The following is a 22,631-nucleotide window of genomic DNA, read 5'->3' on the forward strand; positions in this document are numbered from 1 at the left end:
CACATGTTCAGTCGGGCTGTCACAGAGTAACAAATGTGAAAATCATACCACAACTTCCTATCTGGCTCCCAAGGTGGGAAGGCTGCTGTGCTGTGGGACAGGAGTCATCTCAGGAAGATGAATGGATGTGGTGAGAGAAGAGCACGGACAGCGGCTGGAATGTTTGCTCAACCCACTCAGGTTCTTGGAGTTATGAGTATGTGTGTGTGTCTGTGTGCGCTTGTGTGTGTAGAGAGGGGTGAACCCCAAACCCAATGTATCACATACTGTTTCCTGCTTAACACCTGGCTGCGGTTCAGGACAACCAGCTCGTTAGCGAGGAGGTAATTATGGTTCCGATTAATTCCAGTCAGCAGGGGTTGACCCCCGAAGCCTTACATCCTGCACTGGTGTATTTCCACAGCAAACCTCCCAGTGGAATATCTCCCACTGCTGAAAACACAAATGTCATGTGTTTTCAGTCAGCGAGAGAGGACTCTTATCTGGCACTTAGAGGCAACAATAGCTTGTTGAAACTTCGATAATTCTCGCTAAGTCCCTTTCACGGGTGCCTAATACCTAACTGCATTCCACCTTTAAGAGATGCTACACAGTGGTACCCTGACTTGAGCACAGCTACCTGCTGCAAAGCTCAGCTTGGCAATACAATGTAAGCCTGCAGGTAGGCTCATTATTCTCAGCAGAAATAAAATCATACAAATATCATGGCCCATTAAAACCAGCAGCTATTTCAACTGGAAAATCTCTTCAGAGATACGCCGACCTCATTTCGAGGCTTGAAAACCAGTGTTCGCAACTCTCTTGAGGCTGCCTCTGCTATTTACATGATTTATGGTGTCATTTATGGAGGCGTGGAGGTGCGGCAAGCAAAAGCAGCACTTTGCATTAATCAAAATGAAAAGTGCTATGTCGTTTTCTGCCATTTTGTTTTCAATTTTTTCTACCTTCTCTCCCACAACCCTCAATCAAAAAGGGCATTGTGGTTAGACTCCAGACGGATTTGGATTTTTTTTAAAAAAAGAAAAAAAAGCTCAGGGTGTTTCTAAACCCCAGGTGCTGCATGAAATTTTTCACAAATTTTGTGTGCCTAGGGTTTTCAAGTTATCACTACACAAATACGGTGCCTGGGGGGATGCCCATACAGTGCGCTTGTGCTTGCTGAAAGTTGGGGAAACCTTCCTATTTAGTCCAAAACATCTCACAGTAGTTCAACTTGCTTGATTCTGGCTGAAGAAAAGTAAGAAAGTAGGGAAGAATTTGATATCTGAGAAACTCTGATTGACCATGCACACTGAAAAATGCATGCAGATGTACACTACACACACACTCAGATGCACTGAAAGTTTCCTGAACTTGCACCCGTCAGCTTGTTTTTCAGAGCTGCAGGTGCAGTGTCCAGCTGCAGCACTGCCATACATGCCAGCGGCTTGAATCATTTCTCCCCCAACCACCCCTCTTCTGAGGAGGAGCCATCAAAGCATATGGAGAACATAACAGCGAGGCAGGAGGAGGTGGGGAAGGAGAACAGTGGAAACAGTGGAAAGAGGAGGAAAAGAAGAGGTGAAGTGGTAGGTGTAGAGGAGAGAGAAGGGGATTAGGAGGGGAGCGTTTCCATTCCCCTGCTGCTATGCTTGACCAGAAGCTAGCAAAGAGGACGAAAGAAGTGTAAGGAGGGGAAAAGGAGAGAATGGGGCACTGAACATGTAACACAAGGGTAGTGTGAGAAGAGGAAAATAAGTGTGGGTTGTGTGTTTGACCTCTTTTTCTTGCCCTCTTCCTTTAATCTCAGATTTTGAAAGGAGGAGAAACGGTGAGGCTCAGAAATAGAATTCGAAAGGGGGAGAAAGAAGAGTAGTGGGGGGGGTGGGGGTGGGGGGGGGCATTGAAGCTCAGGCCACACACATAGATTTCCAGGCCTGAGGGTGCGTCAGTCAGGCCTGTCTGCATGTGGTCTCCTATACGTGTCCAAGTTTATCCACACCACTATTACACCACCATTAGTCGTGGCAACCGATGACAAGGGTTAAGATCCTCCGCTCGTCCTGTTTTGTTGTTTTTTTCCTTCTATAAGTCGTTCAGCTCTAAGGATCTTTTAAAGGGTCATACCCCTAATTTCTTTTAAAGTTTCCTATCTCACCGCTGTCTGACTTTGTGTCTCCGCCGAACACGGAGAGGAGTCAGTCTGGAGCCTGCAGAGTGGACGTGGACAAACACACTCATGCACACATAGACTAGTTGCAGGGGATTGTTTGTCAGGATAGTTACACGGTGGTCTGGTGTTTAAGTGTCGGTATGTCGGCTCATGTCTCTCTTAATGTGGTTTTGAATGTGTGGACGTTGTGCGTGTCTGAGGACTCTGAGCGGTTATATTAAGTCTTGTGGAAACGTAATAAGCACGAGGATTCAAGCGTTTATTTTTTTAGGTTTTCCTCGAGAAAATTCACTGGCGTAGAGACAAGAAATGAAACAAGGTGAAAAATCACCCCTTATCACCTATGTGGTATAATAAACCTTTAAAAAAATATCTTCACACAGTCTAAGTGTAAACATTTTGTGTTTGAAATTTCCGCAAGGAATTAAATTTTTAAGTTATTTTTGCAGATATTTATAATAAGTTTAGTGAAAATCAAATAGAAATCTTATATAATGATAGTACTAAATGAATTAATAATAAATTAACAATTAAATGTACATCTGTATCTGTATCCAGTATCAGGGAAATCCATCTAGTGGAGAGATCTCACCTGAAAACAAAAAGGAACAAATTACAATTAAGCAACACTAATAAAAAGATTGCTGTAGTCATATTACCAATTGGTTTTAAAGCCTCAAGTGTTGCCTCTTGGCTGTTGCTGTTTTTTTGAAGTCAGAAGTGGCCATATTTAGAAGACAGGATTTATGTTGCGCTCTTTTTACCTCTGAACTCAGATGATGGAGAAACGTCACAGAGTTTAATATATTCCAGTAGTAAAGTCGAAAAAAAATGGAAAAACTGGATTTTTTTTACGCATCACTAGTAATATAGAGTAATGACGTTTCTTTTGCACTTAAAAACACCAGCCATCCTGGGGCGCACTGACAGAGGCGAGGCTGCCAGAAACTGGCGGCACCGGGCCCTCTGACCACCACCAGTAGGCAACGGGTGAAGTGTCTTGCCCAAGGACACAATGACCGAGACTGTCCAAGCCGGGGCTCGAACCCGCGACCTTCCGATTATAAGGCAAACTCCTAACTCTTGAGCCACGATCGCCCACATTATCTGTGACCACCATTACCTTCACCCTCAACAACTTCTCAAGCGCTTCTCTGAGCCCTTGGTATTTCTCAAGCTTCTTGTGTTCCTTCTTTCTGATGTTGCTGTCATTGGGAACCGCTACATCTATCACTATGGCCATCTTCTTCTGTTTGTCTACCACCACTATGTCCAGTTGGTTAGCCACCACCATTTTGTCCATACCGTGCAGGGGCCTGTCCTTCCATGATGGTGCCTCCTCTTCCTCCTCATTCTTGGGTTTCTGCTACTTGAGGTATTCCACTGATGGGGCCATCTTCCTGATGTATTCATGGATGTTCGTTGTCTCATCCTGGACCGTGGTGCTGACACTCACCAGTCCCTGGCCCCCTTCCTTCCGCTTAGCATACAGCCTCACGGTGCTGGACTTGAGGTGAAACCCTCCATGCATGGTCAGGAGCTTCCTTGTCTTGATGTCAGTGGCTTCTATCTCTTCTTTTGGCCAACTTATTATCCCAGCAGGGTACCTGATCACGGGCAGGTGTTGATAGCCCGGATCTTGTTCTTACCGTTCAGCTGACTTCTCAGGACTTGCCTGACCCTCTGCAGGTATTTGGTGGTTGCAGTTTTTCTAGCGACCTCTTCATGGTTCCCATTTGCCTGTGGGATCCCCAGATACTTGTAGCTGTCCTCCATGTCTGCAATGTTGCCTTCTGGTAGTTTGATCCCCTCAGTTCTGACTACCTTCCCTCTCTTTGTTATCATCCGACTACATTTCTCCAGTCCGAATGACATTCCAATATCATTGCTGTATATCCTGGTGGTGTGGATCAGTGAATCGATGTCTCGGTCACTCTTGGCATACAGCTTGATATCATCCATGTACAGGAGGTGGCTGACAACTGCTCCATTCTGTAGTCGGTATCTGTAGCTGATAATCTTGTCAATGATCTCACTGAGGGGGTTCAGGCCTATGCAGAAAAGCAGTGGGGACAGAACATCTCCTTGGTAGATCCCGCACTTATGGTGACTTGTGCTATGGGCTTGAAGTTGGCCTCTAGTGTTGTCTGTCACATCCCCATTGAGTTCCTGATGAAGGGTTTTAGGGTCCTGTTGATCTTGTATAGTTTTTAGGCATTCCAGGATCCAGGTGTGGGGCATTGAGTCATAGGACTTCTTGTAATCAACCCAGGCAGTGCACAGGTTGGTGAGCCTAGTCTTGCAGTCTCAGCTGACTGCTCAGTCTACCAGTAGCTGGTGTTTTGCGCCTCTAGTATTCTTGCCCATCCCTTTCTGTGCCCCACTCATGTATGGACCCATGTGCCTGTTCATCTTAGCCGCTATGATGCCTGACAGGAGCTTCCACGTGGTGCTGAGGCAGGTTATTGGTCGGTAGTTGGAGGGGACCGGTCCCTTCTGAGGGTCCTTGAGGATCAGGACTGTCCGGCCTTCGGTTAGCCATTCTGGTTGCCTCTCGTCAACTAGCAGCTGGTTTATTTGTACTGCCAGGCGCTCGTGGAATGCAGTCAGCTTCTTTAGCCAGTAGGCCTGAACCATGTCAGGGCCTGGTACTTGAGACCCTTGCTGTACTTCTTAGGCACCTTCTTCATCACACCTTTCTGCAGCTCCGATAGTTGGCTAACCTCCCTATGTGCTACCTTGATCTTAGCCTGTAGCCCCCTTATCCATGGAGGGTACTGCTCCTTTTGGCTGTTCAACTTGTAGCCAAGCATCTCACTGATCACTACTGCCGTGGTGTAGATCAGCTTGTTACTCTCGGTAATGGTGGCTGTAGGTATCGTCCGTAGTGCTGCATTAACATCATCTAGCAGACCTTCTTAGGGTACTTAACGTAGTCTTGGTAACCGGCTACGGGGGATCCAGGTTTCAAGCTTGGCCATGAGCCCATCTTTCAGGTCAGTGAAACCAGAGAGAACCAAGGTTACAATGTAACCGTACGCTTAGAGCTAGCAAGCATGCTACCATTTCTGATATTCATCAATAGATACAGAATCGTGCCTCTAATTTTAAGCCAAACTGGCAATTTATTATTATTTTTTAATCTGATGTCATAAAAAGGAGAATTACCTTTTTGTACCAGCCTATAAACATTTAATTTTGTCAGTGAAATTGAGCATTTTCACATGGGAGTCTACAGGGACTGAGTTGCTTTTGGAGATAGCCAAAACAATGGCTTTGTTGTACAGGTTGTTGCCTTGGTGATGCTAGGTGAGTGGATCAGCATTGGGGTTCACCGTTGGACCTAATAAATATCTGTACAAATGGTTTGCTGAAGAATGTGATGCATATTAAAGCTTACAAAGATGGAGTTCACAGGTACACAGGTATTTTTTTAAATGTGATTTTCTGCTTTTGTTTTTGAAATAGATGTCTACATAAAAACTAAAAAAAAGATGTCAAGTGCTGTCAACAAGTGGTGATTTAACCCAAAGGGAAACCAAATGTTTTCTCTTTGTTTGTTCTTCACATTTTAAGCATTAAAAACAAACAAACAAACAAACAAAAAACAATCTCATTGTTCAGTTTCCTAACATGGTGTTTACTTGTGGACAAAATCCCCAAAATACCTGTGTATATGCACAGACTACATACCTGTACCATGGAGAGAGTTGATATGGCACAAGTGAACGCAATTAAGACAATAACGATTGTAGGAAAAGTAAAAAAGGAAGTGAAAACAGAAGGGAAAATAACACAGGAGGAAGTAACATACAAAATAAAGCAGGGAGTAAATGGAAAGAGGCATTGAGCAGGAAGCACATGGAAAAAGAAGAGAGCAAATCGAGAAGTAAAGAAGGATCAACACAGAGATCACGGTATTTTGGTCTGGAGCAAGGTGATGGCCCAAGTAAAACGACATAGGTTTAAAAGCCTGTCTGTACAAGTTTCTTTTTCTTCACTCTCCTTCTTCACCTTCCTTCTCAGCATCCTGACAGCTTGCCAAAATGAACAACGTGACTGCCAATCAGAGTGCACAACAATCGTAATATCTTTTCCTGTAAAGCCTACCATCTGTTAAAGTGATCCAGATGAAATGTGATCTTTTCATACCTGCGATGGCACTCAGTGTCAAGGCACACTTGCAGTTTTACAATGGCCAGCTTAACATAAAAAAGCTTGAGTGACTAGTACTGCTTGCTGTAAATAGGGAAGATATACAGTAACATATGTTTTTCACATTAGCACAAGCCCTGTATTTTAGTGTGTGTGTTTTATGTGTGTCAAATTAGGGATTGCCTTGCCACTATAGTGCATTAAGATCTTATTTCTGCAATAAGTGTGATTGAACCTTTTGTAACTTTTGTTTTGTTGACTATAATTTCTTCAAACTGCAGTAAATGAGGGCGTTTTCAAAATCAGGACTACTGTGCAGGCATGCAGCGCATACCGAGTGCGTTGAGAGAGTGGTGCTATTTGCAGAGAGGGAAAATTGCCTGACAACTGTATGCGCCTGTGAGTAATGTTGCTATGAGGAAGTACGCCCATACAAATAAGCTCTGTCTTTAAGCTGTCACTCAGACATTCATCAGCCTGTGTATTTATTCTCGGGGATTAGAAATGCTTATCTCGTGGTGGTCATGTTTATTTTCCACTAGATCCGTCACAGAAGCGCTTTTTCCTTCTTTCAGTTTTGTACATCTAGGATGATCAACACCCCCACTCAGGTGTAGCTTTAAAAAAAAACCTCTCTATATTATTATTATTATTATTATTATTATTATTATTATTATTATTATTATTATTATTATTATATACCTATTTTTCTTAGTTGATCTAATTGGACTCAAACACCAACATTCAACAATATTTGACTTGCATTTTGGGCTCCTGTACATTTTGTCCAAACAACCTTGAAACTTTCCTCAGGTTTGTCATTTGTCCTGCCAAGGCACTATCTGATGAAATGCAGTATATGCCTTTGCTCCGAATGGTGTATCTTTACCGTAATACTCCCTGGCTCCTGCTGGTCTCCACTTAAGATGACAGTAATAGAAAACATGCTGCTATGAAAAAGACATGCTTCTGCTTTATTTTGGTCCTCTTCATTTTCCACTTCAGCCAGTCCCCACAGTGATTTGTTCTCCTGTAGGACTTCAACTGGCTTTGGTCTGGAAAGTTCTGGAAAAGGGGCTTTTTCCTACTGGGGCAGGTTGTGAATTGTACTGAGTCACTTATGGAGGGAACAGGATAGGATAGGGTATCACCCAAACTGAACATCGACTACTGCAAAAATGAAGGACTGAAATTCACTTTAGAATAATAATAATAATGGATTGCATTTATATAGCACTTTTCTAGACACTCAAAGCGCTTTACAATTCCACTATTCATTCACTCTCACATTCACACAATGGTGGAGGCAAACCACAGTTGAAGTAGACACAGTAGAAGACCTGTTAAGTTTTAAAAAGTGGGAGGAGCATTCTCGTTAAGTGTAGTGTGCAAAATAATTTGTGTCAAACAGACATTAGAGAGACATGTACTGTGCTTTGGTAACTATAATTCTGTGACAGATAAATCCTAAGAGAAGTTAAAAAAAAAGAAGCAACAAAACAAAAAGGTTGTGTACCCAAATTATAGACTGTACACAAAAGATGTATGTACCTATGGTGATGCCCATTAGCTTGTGAACTAGTGTTTATGAGCCTCAGCGCTAGCATTTTGGCTGCTACCGTGTTGGATCTTCAAGCCAATAGTAACCATATTTGGGTGGGCGGGTGAAGTTTTCAGTTTTCACATAGTGCAATAAAGTAAGTAAGTAAGTACAGATGCCTGCAAATTAGTGCTAAGCAACAGAATAACAAATACTAGAGTCTGACTCTAAAAAACAGTGGTGCCTTAAAACTGGTGTTGCCTAACATTACAGCTGCCTACAGTATATCAGTAAAAGCAGCCACACCCCTACCTTTGAGCTGAAACAAGATGCACTGCAATAAGCTATACAAATTGCAAACCATGCAGTCATAATGAAGGGGAAACAAGAGCACTGTACAAACCTGTTGTTCGATTATACTGTAAATATGCTTTTTGAAGCCCATACGTTGGGTATTTTAAAGTGGGAGATTATTGGAATTTGCTCAAAATCAAAAATGCAAAGCCTGGATAAATGGCAGGGTTGAATCAGGAAGCGGATCCATCTGCTGTGGCAAAATAAGGGACGAGCAGAAAGTACCAATTTACTGTCTTTTGGAACAAGCCTCCAGTGGCCACTTCTGGAACTGCAAATGTTGGTACTTCTGAGCTGTTCTTGAATCCTGGAGGTTGTTGCTTGATACGCAGACTACACCATGTTTACTAGCATTAGCTAAAACTGTATTCATAGGGTGGTTTTAAATGTTTGGCTGCCTGCTGTTTTGTCATTAATATCACTGCAGACCATTAACTTTGTCAGTATTTTCTTTTAATACATATCAAATATACCATACAGAGAAAGCTTTAAAATACATAAAGAAAGCTTGCTGATAGGAATTTTTTAAAATGCAATTTACACCACGAACAGTCAATGTTAAAGTCCACACTAGTGGCCACACTACAGTGGCACAGGTTTTGGGGAAAAGCATGAATCTACTGTTCTTGTAAGCAGGATTACAAGATGGGTGCGTTGACTTTTTAATAGTGCAGACAATTGTTTTGAGTCCAAATTGACAAAGAGTCAATATACAGTCAGCCTCTAATTTGTAGCCATTTGTCAGTGGATGGCAGGTTAAACAGGATGTCAGATTTACTGGACTGTGTTTCCAAGAAAAAATGAGCAAAACTCATCTCAGCCTGGGCATATGCTTCTGTGGACAGTTAATATGATTTCATTTCTTTCTGCAAAACTTTTGGAACATAATATTTTGCTCTGAAGATGTTGACTATCCATCTCCCATGTAAAGGATACATGTGGAAAATATGTTTCTGTGCAGTCCAGCTCCTTATAGGCTGCCAGACCCTTACAAGTGAAAACAAACTATGCTGCCCTTCCAGTCCAGCTTGAAAGCGTTTTGTTCAGTGTTTTCAAATCAGTGATAATCCTATTAATAAATGTAGAAAGTTGTTTATATAAGTCATTGACTAAGAGGAAAATCAGAGTTTATTTGGGTGGGTTGATTTTTCAGTGGTTCTTACATGTGGCATACTGTATTTTATGTATAGTTAGCATGAGCTGGACCTTGTTTTAATAAATGTGGGAAAAGGGGAAGTGGCTGGGCTGCATATTATCTTATCTGTGGACTGTCCAAGCGACAAACTGAGCTGTGTCCTGGGAGTGACTAGCACAGTTGTGTGTGTGTGTGTGTGTGTGTGTGTGGTAGCTGGCAGCGTGTTTCTCTGTACAACAAAATGAGCCTGAGAGACGGTGCAGAGGGTTTTCAGCTAATTCTCTCCAGGATGTTCCAAAGCACTATGAGTTGATATGTACAGAGCTGTCTGGAGTGAGAAAACAAATGCTGTAACGGAAAGTACAGAACTCATAAGCTTGTATTTGGCTAAAGAGCACGCTGAAGACATTTAATGACTATAGGACATATGAGACATTTAATGAAATCCTCTGAATGACATATGAGGCAATTTGGCAACAACAACCCTCGGACATTTTGTTCCAAAATGCGATAACCATTATTGGAAAAAGGTGAAACTATGTCTTGCCAAAGAGCACACAGTGAGATAGTAAAGAAACTTCCATTGATAAAACTTTTACATGTTGGACTCTCTTTATTTTAGAAACAGTGATTAATTACAGTCTTCTCCCTCCTCTAAAGTTTCATCTTGGAAGTAGACATTTTCTCCTCCTGCTGCAAAAAGCAGCCACTCCAGCCAAAGCTTTTCAACTCTGGACTCAACACGCTGATTGATTGACTTATGGACTCTGGCCAGCGTGTCCTTGTGTGAACCGCTCAAATCAGAATGGCCTCCACTGTGGTGGGAGATGAACTCGTCTCTCTCCAAAACCACAGCAGGTGGCCTGTGTTTGGGTTGTACACAAGCTTAGTATCACGTTACCTCCCTATACACATGGTATCAATTAGTATACAGTAGATCCTCAATGTGGTCATTGCTCACAGCTTTCTGTCTCCTCTTCCAAACCCAGAGATATGAAGAGAGGGCTACAGTAGTAAACAGAAAACCTGGCCCGACATGCAAAAATGCAGTTTACATTTCGGCAGCTTTTACAATCAATTAGGTGTTGAAATGTCAAATAAACATGGGAGAGGGTGGTCTAATGGTTGAAGTATCATGGGTTGCATTAATAATTTCCAGGCAACCATAACTGTGCATCATGTTGGTGTTCGTTATTAATGAGTTGTCCGTGCAAACATAACAAAATTAGAACTTCAGCACAGATAGTGATACATGGATATGAACGTAGCCCAGTGGTGTCTGCAGATAAATTCCTGAGAAGTGAGGCAGGTGTCTGAAGATCTGGCTGGACCCTTCACAGAGGGAAAAGTTGGAATTCCGAAAATCATCCGTCACTTCGCCTCATTCAGAAATATGTCTGGGACTGGTCTTATGTGAAACACTTGTACAAACACAGACTCTGTCCTTTTATACAATTTGGCTGTTGGTGACTCAGAGAGCTGCCTCCGGGGTAGGGTCTCCTTCCAGGCAGTTTCCACTCAAGAACCAAAATATATCCTGACTTGGCAACGGAGACCATGACATTATAGACTGTTGGTACACAAGAAACTTTTGTCACTTTTTGTATGGGTCTATAGGCAATGAATATGACTAGTCCTTTATCATATAGTGATGATTACAACAGGAAAAGAAAAGATTTAACTGCACTGGATATTCATTCACTGATTAAATGGAGAAATGTAATAAAACTGAAGATAGTATTAGCCAGCTGATCCACCTGTATTCATGTTTATGGGATTATTTTAAAGAAATGCTCCATTTCTAAACTGTATATGAAAAATGGACTGGCCACTGTGATGTCGCCCACTGGAACTTGCTTAATTCTCAAGTTGTCTTTTTGTTTGTTATTTTTAAACTAGATGTGACCATATTCGGATGAGTTAATGTAATGTCACTGACACTTACAAAACTTTATGATATTGAATGCAAATTCTTTCAGGGAAAATTGTCTTAAAAGTGTATTTTAATGCAAAAGAACTTTAACACAAAATGCCCAACTATATCTTTTTAATTAGCATAACTTGAAACATATATACAGTTTAGATGACTGAGAAGTGCGTCCACACAGTTGTTATGGAGGTGGGAAATTTTGCCTCAGGTGGAAAACCTGTTTCCGCACGGGAATATACAGAGATTCGAAAACGGGAGTTCTGGTTTGGGTCTTGCAAGGTGTCCCTAACAAAGTGGCCAGTGATTACTTGTCTCACATAGTGTATTCTTTTTAAATACAGTGGGGGTCCAGATTAATTTTTAATAGCCTTTATAACATTTATTCAGGAAAAAGAATGCATTTTTATTGATTTTGTTCCACCTAGCATACTTCTGACTTAGACAGCTTGTTTGACACTCATTAATTTGGCCGCTATCAAGCAAACAACAAGTCTATGATTTTGTTCCTGCAAACATGTCTGCATGTGTTACTAAGGCTGTTTTACAGGCATCCGCCATGAAAACTGATTAGGTGTGCAGGATGTTTCATTAAGTCAAGTAAAGTGTCTTTGATCGTGCAGTTTATCTGTATTATGCAGCCCAGTTTTGTGGCAGGAAACTGGCTGCACACAAAGATGAAACTTACCTTTAGCTCCATCACTTTTAGGCATGTCTCTTCTAGTTCTATGTCTATCTGAAGGTTTTGCTTTCTATTTATGAATCCATACCTTTGCTGTATGTGGACTCAAAGATTATATTCTTTGAAATTAGAAGATGTTTCATAGCACACTCATTAACAACAAGGCTACTCAGTCTACCAAATTGTTGAAATGATCTACCAGCAACATCAAACTTTCCCTTTTGTTGCATTGCGTTATCCGGCAGGAACTGTGGAGGTGTAACTGTCTGTTTAGTCTGACGTGTGCATGGGGTGCGTGTTTCTGTGCAGACATTAACAACTACCAGGTGGGCCAAAGTTTACTAAGAACCTAAAGTGATATGCCTTCATTTTGACACATGTTAAAATCATTCTCTTCTATTAATATGACCAGACGCATCTGCTTTGGTGCTTCTTTTCATTTTTACGCCCATATTACTCTAGCTCTTTAGTCTGAACCGATGCCTTATACAGGCAATGGAAATGTCCATTTCTGAAACATCTGCTGCTGCTGTTTTATGATATTTACTTCCATGAACAGTTGTAATTGTGACTCATTTTTCAAGGGGTGTGCCGGATCTGTTGTCAGATGTGTTTGTGTGTGCTGCTTTTATTTGACCATGACAAAAAACCCTTTTAGCATTTTTTGGTAATTAAGATGCCGTATTAATAGAATTTCCACATACTGTTGAACCACCTGCGGGAGCTTTATGTATATACTTGTGCACGTACCACAGTTTGAGAACTAACTGCCAAACATAAAACAAACAGCTGAAGATTGTAGCCCTTATTTCTTTGGAGACATTTTGCTGATAAATACGAGGCGGTTTGGACAAATCTAATAACGGTGTAAATAACAGTCACACAAATTGTGTTTTATTGCCATTGAATCCAGATGTTCTGTTATGGGAGCATTTGGGGTAACAGGTAGGGCCTGTAGCCTGGTCAGTAATTCTCCAAATCCCCTGGCTCTCGGCACTGGTCCTGATACAGCTCATTAAACTGTGATTATACTGCTCCCAGGGGTTTGGGCTCTGGACCAGCTCATTATTAAGGCAACAGAAAACAGAGCTTGTGGGATGAATCTTAATGCAATGTGCTTCCAATATGGTAGTTTTGTCTCCAAACAAAAGCTTCTCGTTTGAAGAAACATATTGCCTTACGTAGAACGTAAATGAACATGAAGCTGAAAGCCAAGACTTTAAATGTGAACCTGGGCTAAAATATGTTATAGAGTGCATTAACATTAGTATTAATTGTAGGCTGACCTCCAGTGCTACACAACTCACCTTTTGCAGTTGTAGGGGACCTGGTAGCACATTAGAAGAGGGAGTCTGGTCAAATTAACTCAACCTGAGCAAGAACAGATTTAAAATGCAAGAAATTCCCAGGAGGTCTAATTCTATTTCTGCTTGTCATTTAATCATAGTGTTTGTCCATTTCATGGTAAAGAATTAGACGTAAAAGTGTACAGGTTTATTATCGCAGCACTGAAGATTATTAGCTTTTACTGGTCATTGTTGCGCTTCATTTAAGCCATTTATCTCTTGTTAAATTCATGAAAACCTTATCTGTATTACTCTGTTTTAGTCAGCATTTATTTGGAGTTTGGTGCCTGAACACCTGTGAATGCAAATGCAGTTAATTTCTTGCTTTACACTACCACATTAGATTAGAAATTAAACAATCAAGATGCAAAATTGCACCCAGTTTCAGAGGTTCAAAGGTAACTTAACAAACAAACATTATTTTAAATACGAGGACTGGTTTTAATTTTTGGATTAAAATGCTTTTGCAGGGAGTCTAGAACTCATGGACATCACCGAATGTTGTGGTTCCTCCACAGAGATGCTCTGCTAGGCTTCACTTCAGCCACCTTCATATGCTGTTTCTTTGTGTTCAGTTTTATATTTAATAACTGAAAAGCATTATGTTCTGTTTGACGGAAGCATGGTGTTGTGTTGTTTTAGCCCCATCACCTCATAGCACCAAGGTCCACGGTTTGAATCCACTGGACTGCTGGGGCCTTTTTGTGTGGAGTTTGCATGTTCTCCTGTGTCTGCATGGGTTCTCTACATAAACTTTGCTATCCAAAGCATGTCCAATATCATGGTTAAAAATGGAGGCAGTTTGCTAATCATGCCAACTAACCACTGATAGCATTAGCTGATAACTAATCAAGTTTCCAGTTTGTCTAAATGTGGTTCCGTTAGGTTGAAGTAGCTAACTTAACTAACCAATTAACCAGCTAACTGACAACTAATTATGGCATACTCATACCTTCAAAGTTTTTGTCACACTGGCTATTGTATCCATAGTGAAAAACTACAGTGCACGCTTTTCCAGTGTGACAGTTTGTATTAGGAGGACCTGAGCTGAATTGTAAGGGTAGCATATACAGAAGTCACTCGAACACATGGTAACTCACAGTTTAATTTTACTATTTGCTCTAAAATCCATTCACTGCCCTGAACAAACATTGGTTTCGCAATCCCTCTCCCTCCTTGTCTGTTCCTCTGTTCACGTCTGGTTGGTATTTCAAGCAGACAAAGATTAGAAGTGGTGTCAAGTATCCTGCTCTACGTCTGGCAGTGTAACATCCCTCCTGTGTTTTGACAGTCATTAATGAGTGCAGTTAATGCAGCGACTAAGAGCGCTAAAGCCTCTAATAGAGAACACATCCAAATATATGCCAAAGCAAGCATTCTTTGTGAACAGAGGACAGGATGTTACTGTAATACTACTGACTGGTGCCAGACTGTGGGGATTGGCCTTGATGATAGCTGGAATGTAGTGAATGCCAGGCTGAATACCAAGACAGTGAATTTACAGACAATGCAGATCGGGGAAACAATGGCTTCAGCAGATACTAATGAAACCTTGAAAAGCCACAAGTTCTCAGAGTAATTGATCACCCCATCAATTTCCCTGCAGAATGTGAACTTAAGCAGCTGTGTTTTACTCCCTTATTCTCTATGGACACTCTCTATGTTTGTCCATCAATCTGACCATCACTTTAGTCCTGACTAAGAAGTTGTAATGCCTATTTGGGATAGCCTTTCTGTTTGCCCTTACCTTTCATCATAATCATGCACCTGATTAGTACTAATACTAGTCTCACAACTTGGCTTATAAACTAAGATGGTGAGCATGGTTAAAGGGGTCGTATTCTAACATTTCCAGGCCCCTATTCTTATTCTTGAATGCTATTAGAATAGCTTTACATGACTGGCAGTTCAGAATAATTCATATCTATCATATGGACCTTCTCTTCCAATGTGTGGAAAAAAACAGCTTCCCCCTCTTAGGCCACCCTCTCTGCATTATGCCTCTGATTGGGGAAAAAATAGTTCAATAAGAATAAAAGGTTTCAACAGCAGGTGGGGGGGGGGGGAGTTTCTGTACTCACAGCCTCGTTCATAAAGTGCCAAGAGTAAAAATAACTGTCTGAAACAGAACTAGAACTAGAAGTGTGATGCATACGACATGTGGGCAAAATTGGGCCACCAGTCCAGCCCACTGGACGGATTTTCAAAGCGTAAAGATCGCAGAGAAGATTAATTGTGTCTCTGTATTTCTACAAAGAAGAAAGTAAGACCTTAGACATACCTTGCTTCTTACCCTGTGCCAGCTGGGATTAGGGATGGGTATCGTTTAGGTTTTATCTGATATCGGTGCCAAACTGGTACTTTTGAAACGGTGCCGGTGCTTAAAGAATGGAGAACACAAACTTTGTCCAAAAACCTCTTATGTTTTTATTTTTATTTTTTAATTTTAGAAGTCTCTTTTTTTCTGCAAAATGATAACCAAGTTAGCCTTTTCTGTTGATACAACATACCTCCTTTGGTTGGAACCGGTGCTTGTACTAAAACCTCTCATGTTCAGCTGATTTTGTAAAAAGATAACGATGTTAGCCTTTTCTGCAGCCATAGGGCATATATGGTATCATTCTATCAAACAAGAAGACAGCCGCATGTAACTACAACGCTGTTTGCTAGTTCACCTTACGTGCATTAATGTAATAATATGGTTAGCTCACGCAGAGAAGAACGGCTGCTGCTGCCATCATCATCCGTCTTCATTTCTGCTACACTGGCAGGGCTAGGGGCAGGACTCTCCTCTTCGGGTTCTTGGGGGATGTTGCTAACTCCGGGTCGATAACAGGCACCACACCTGCAAGTAGATGTGCTCGGTGGTCGGTCTTGCAGCAAGCTATTAAATATGGTGCATTTCTCGGCTTTAAAAAAAAAAACGCTATGCGTCGCCAGATATTTCATCAGCACCGAAATGTGCGCTGCTTTTCGGTCTGGTTACTACCGTTTATGTCAGAAACGGTGCCATAATGGCACCGGATACCAGTACCCATCCCTAGCTGGGATAGGCTAGACCTGTTAGGATGCCTGGGTCGTTGACCCAGAGGTTTGAGTTTATTATATTATTTATCTTTTCTAGTCTTTGGTTTTTTTGTTAGAGTTCTATCTTATGGTTTATGTCTCTGTGTCTGCCCTGGTCCCACGTCTCTGTTCCCTCTGTTGTAGTGCCTGCCTGTGAGTCTGTGTCTGTAAGTTCAGTCTGTGTTATGTTTCCTCTTTTACTTTGAAAGTCCTTGACTCATGTAAATGCATCTGGTTGTGCTTCCTTTGTCTCGTTAGGCCTGATTTGCCCCAGCTGTGTTTCCCTCCTGTTACCTATTCCCTGATTGCTCCCTCTGTGTATTTAAGCCCTGTGTTTCAGTTTGTCTGTGTCGCGAGCTACCGTTTATGATGCTGTGTGTTCTGGCTGTTTGCCTGAGTTTGGTTTTTGGAGTCTCAGTTTTGTTACCTTTTTTGAGTTCACGTCTGTCTCCGGAGTCTGCACTTTGGGTCCACCACTCCTGCCTGCACACAGCCCTCTCATAACAAGACCCCTCATGTGACTTTGAACAGGGGTGTATCCAGGACTTTTGAAATGGGGTGGCATAGCGAGGACCAAACAGAAATAAACTCAGTGTAGTAACTGGTTACTCACATGTGTTGTACCATTGTACCAGTAATTTAATGTGACAATAAAAGGGATTTGATTTGAAACAAGGTGACACACAAGAGTTTAAACAAAATCTTATGTTGGAGAAGACTTTATTTAGTTAAGTTTTAATCCTACTTAAATAACTTCATAATCTAAAAAATATATATATAATCAAAATATATTTAAAGTACCTTAAGTAAATGAAATAATTATGTGGAATATAAAAAAGTCCCCTCTGGTGATATACATTATTGGATCATAATTATTGATTTATTGGTGTGTATATCTCTACTGTTGCAGCTTTTGATGATTTTAATTACTTATATATTTCCTGTTAGCTTGATCCATAGTACTGTAGTTACACTGCAAAATAATAAGTAACTTATGGTTTAAAATAGGTTTGGAGTATGACGTTTAATAATTTAGAAAGAAAGTGGCATAACATGGAAATACTTGTAGTGCAAGTACATTAAATCTGAGTAAAGTACTTGAGTAAATCAATTCAGTTACAATGCTTCTGGTCTTATCCATGCTCTCATCTAATGGTACTGGGAATTACAAGGCTAGAGTACACTAGTCAAGTAGTTTTGGTAGGTGGGGAGTCACATTTCAGTTGGAGGCTGTTCCCACCCCATGTCCCGTGCTCACAAATATGCTGACCCGGAATTGGACGTGGAAGTGGAAGAAGATGGATAGATGGACAGCGAAAGCAAGGCCTATAAGCCAGGAAAAGACATGGTTTTTTTTTTATTACAAAATACATCCATCCATCCATTCGCTTCCGTTTATCCTTTTTCAGGGTCGCGGGGGGCGCTGGAGCCTATCCCAGCCAGTCTGTCGCAGGGCTAACACATAGGGACAGACAACCATTCACACTCACTCGCACATTCACACCTAGTGGCAATTTGGATTATCCAATTAACCTATCCCCACAGCTGCATGTCTTTGGACGGTGGGAGGAAGCCGGAGTACCCGGAGAGAACCCACGCAAACACGGGGAGAACATGCAAACTCCACACAGAAAGACCCCTGATGGTGGAATTGAACTCAGGACCTTCTTGCTGTGAGGCAACAGTGCTAACCACCGTGCCACCGTGCTGCCCTACAAAATACATATTATTATTATTATTATTGAAACTGATAATGAGAGTATTTTTACAGAAAGTGGAAAAACCTAAGTGAAATTACACTTATTTTGTTGCTATGGCAAATAAAGCTGTTTGTCACGCTGAAAGAGTGGAGTTTTTTATTTCATATGACTGGTTTTGCTTCTCCGGCACTCTAGAGGTCAGTGGCCAGTAAACTAAAATGAATGTGACACCTCCGATTTAGAGCACTTAGAGAAACTGATCTCTTGGTTCAGATTACTCGTACAAATCCTGACCTCATTATATGAAATTTTGGCCATGTATAATTTTTGCAACCACTGTTGTAAAAGGATATATGCAAGAACATAAGGCAAGACATAATGGGCACGCTATTCTACAAATATGACAGATTATAAACATAAGTAGCAAGTTCACAGTCGAAAAAGGCTGCATCACTTTACTGGGACATTACTCAAGTATCAGTTTGCCCGTTGCTTTTTGACCTCACATTCAGTATTTACTGCATAGAGTATGCGCACTGATTTTCCAGTCTGTTCAGCTCCAGGTGTCTCTTCAGTGTGTCTGCAGCATGAATCAAAGCATTTTTTTTAAATTTAACTGGAAAGCTTGCTGTTGTTTATCACATAATATTCCTAATGTGTTTTTTTTCTGCAAAATGAGATAAGAAGGGGAAAAGGGAGTTGTATGAAACGGGCCAGATTTAAATGCGCCGCACGGCACATTGCATACCACAAATGCCGGTGGGCTTGAGTAACCAGGAAGCCAGGGCCTTATAAATGAAAAGCTCTTTTAGTGAGACAGTGTGAAATATGATGGATACTCCAGAGCTGAGATGCTGGACCGCAGCCCTGAGCAGCACTCCACCTCATGTGTCATGTTCTCTGGGCATCGAGTCAAGTGTTAAACAGTGCTGGAGCTACACCATGAAAGGGTGGTAACCATTGTCCTATTAACAAAACCGAGCCTGTGCAACGGATGTGTTTATTTAAAAATCTCCAGTAATTACTTAACTATGCCTTAAAGATATGCTAGGGAGAAAAAGAATTCCAAGTGTATATTTATAGTAAATGCTGGGATAGTTACAGTCAAAACCCTATATAGCAGCGCTAATACACCACTGACATTAAAACGATCGGCTTCCTGGCACTAATGTGCTGGAAAGTCATTCAATGGAGACCTCTGTGCTCATTTTCTATTAACGTTACACAGAACATTTGCAAATCTGCACTGCTGAGAGCTGCGGTTGGTGTGCCATCGGGAGCACTTTCAAACAATGGACAGAATGGGTTTCCGTTGCTTTATGATGAGGAACCTGAGCCGTGGCCGCCTGCCATCCACAGAGTCCCGGCCACGATTAACAGGAAAGGACCTGGCACTAAACCTAGAAATGCGAGGGCACACGCTCAGATGCAAAAGTACACATGTTTCTTTGATCTTCAAAGGAGTTTGAAGGTCTTGCTGAAAAGACAGTGTAATCTGGTTTTTCTGGTGTGTTTTATGTATTAGAAACAAAGTCAGGGAGCAGACCTAAACAGTGAGGAAAAGTAAAAAAGCAACTAACATGAAGGTAGACTGTTACACCAGTAATCTTTGAAAAGCTTGGTGCTGCAGCACCGTGCAAGAACCTAAAATGTCTGATTTTTCTTTTCTTTTTTGGCAATATTGTGAGTGACCTATCATGGGAGGTCCAGACTTCTCCCATATGCCAGGCCTGCATCTGCAGGAAGCTAACAGCTCTGCGCACTGGGTATAGTTGGATTCATCGCACGTTGCTGCCTTTTGATACTTGACCCAAAGTGCTGACTTACAAGACAATTCAACAAGTGTCTTGTTGCATTGTCTTTGTTTTAAGCATTTAATAAAATATTTGACTAAACAGGAGCCAGTTCTTTTTTTGTTTGGTTTGTTTTTTTCCCATTACACAAATGCCAAACGTCAGTCTCGTGGTCCAGGCACTGAAAACCAGGTTACCCTGTGAGATTGATTTTATATATTTTTCACCTTTTATTCTAACATAGCAATAAAAGCACATATGTTCAGATTGTTTTGATTAAAACAGGAATTTCTGCTCTATTGCTTCTAGATTTATTGCAACTTAAGAGATGGCCTTCTAAATCTGTAGTGGCAACGAAGCGTTTTTTCCACCCAGCTGGGATGTTTTTCAGCAAAGGACGAATCTGAAACTGGGCGAGATGTTATTATTACTATGATTTTTTCTTTTTTTTCAATCGTGGCCTTTAACGGTTCCAAATCCAGATTGCTTACATCTTTCCTCTCCTCTGGGCTGACATGCGAAGTGGAAGATCTTCAAGTCAACGTCTCAAAAAATACTGAAAGAAGATTATTCAAACCATATGATGCAGATGAAAAATTAATGCATGTTTTTTTCCACTCTGTGCAGCTGTGCAGGCTGATTAAAAACACTGTACACATTTTTGAGTGATTAAAAAAACATGAAAGGGCTTTTAATTGGAATCTTAAGGTTGAATCTAAAACCTCATCTCCAGGCCGTAGAATGTAATAAAACAGTAAAGGTTTCAAACAAAGCTACTCTGACAAATATTGTGCTTGGAGAGCAGCCAGATTCTTGTGCAGATGACTCTGTGCCAGAGGCAAAGCTCATCCAAGCCCAGAGTACTCTCAAGTGGGCCTGAGTGTTGTTTTGGAGTTTGAGGCAAAAAAGAATAGGCCAAAGGCTCCCTGTGAGATAAACTATTATAATCCACTCAAAATGCACACACAAACACGAACTGCCCAAATCTGTGTTTCTTTGGAATGTATCAGCAAACTGTACGGCATGAGACAGATCAGGCTTTTGTTGAATTTTTTTCAGGCCGTGAATAAGTTACTTGTGTTACAGCCCACATGCAGGTAATCCTAGTTTAGCCCCGACTCATCAAGCACGGCTTACTCAGTCATGTACTGTGTGCTGCCCCATTGTTCTAGTATATCCTGGTCCTTGTGAATGCTTCAACTTTCACCAGAAGGGAATTTTTTTGTTACTTTGTGTGTGTGTGTGTGTGTGTGTGTGTGTGTGTGTGTGTGTGTGTGTGTGTGTGTGTGTGTGTGTGTGTGTATAACACTGTTTTTTGTAGCTTTTATGCCAGACATTGTTCTGGTTTTTCATGCATTTATGCTTTTTTTTTTTTTTTAGCAAAAGACATTTCACACAAAATTTGACTTTGTCACATTGTCCATAATACATTGTAGGAATGTTGATAACAGACTTAAAATAGATAGGTTTTATCTCTGACAGAACCATCTTTAAAAAATGAAAAACAGGATTCATATCTCTAAATAATAATACATATATTTTTTTTGTTATCACTACTTCTATGGTACTGATAAAAAATGTAAAAAACTATCAAAAATGTCAAAATATGAAGTCTAGTTATCATATTTTTTACTTAATGGATAGCTTCAGCAAACAGACAGCTAGCTTAACTTAGCATAAAATCAGAATGCACTTTAAAAAAGCTAGGCTCTGTCTACAAGATAGTCTATCTTTTTATGTAATAATTAAAAAAAATACTGGTGGCCTCAGAATCTCATCTCTGATTTTTGCAGATGATGTGGTTCTGTTGGCTTCATCGGGTGAGGGCCTCCAGCTCGCACTGGAACGGTTCGCAGCCGAGTGTGAAGCAGCGGGAATGAGGATCAGCACCTCCAAATCTGAGGCCATGGTTCTCAGCCGGAAAAGGGTGGAGTGCCCACTCCGGGTCGGGGATGAGTTCCTGCCCCAAGTGGAGGAGTTCAAGTATCTCGGGGTCTTGTTCGCGAGTGATGGGAGAAGGGAGACAGAGATCGACAGACGGATTGGGGCTGCAGCTGCAGTAATGCGGACGCTGCACCGGTCCGTCGTGGTGAAGAGGGAGCTGAGTGTAAAAGCGAAGCTCTCAATTTACCGGTCGATCTACGTCCCTACCCTCACCTATGGCAACGAGCTGTGGGTAGTGACCGAAAGAACGAGATCGCGGATACAAGCGGCAGAAATGAGCTTCCTCCGAAGGGTGGCTGGCCTCTCCCTTAGAGATAGGGTGAGAAGTTCGGCCATCCGGGAGGGGCTCAGAGTAGAGCAGCTGCTGCTCCACATCGAAAGGAGCCAGCTGAGGTGGTTCGGGCATCTGACAAGGATGCCCCCTGGGCGCCTCCTGGGTGAGGTGTTCCAGGCATGTCCCACCGGGAGGAGGCCCCGGGGCAGACCCAGGACACGCTGGAGAGATTATATCTCTCGGCTGGCCTGGGAACGCCTTGGTATTCCCCCGGATAAGCTGGAGGAGGTGGCTGGGGAGAGGGAGGTCTGGGCCTCTTTGCTTAGGCTGCTGCCCCCGCGACCCGGCCCCGGACAAAGCGGATGAAGATGGATGGATGGATGGAATACAAAAGTGATAACTGGTAGCTTTAACCCCACTTCTTTCCTAAATTAAGCTAATACACAGAAATATGCATACTCTTGCCAGATTGAATAGCAAATTAGCTAAGTATGATGACTGGAAACAATTGCGATCAGCTACCAAGGCACTGTCTAATTTTGCCGTGATATGACCACCCACCA

This window comes from Maylandia zebra, linkage group LG17 (genome assembly GCF_041146795.1).
Source record: "Maylandia zebra isolate NMK-2024a linkage group LG17, Mzebra_GT3a, whole genome shotgun sequence".
In the NCBI taxonomy this organism is placed as follows: Eukaryota; Metazoa; Chordata; class Actinopteri; order Cichliformes; family Cichlidae; genus Maylandia; species Maylandia zebra.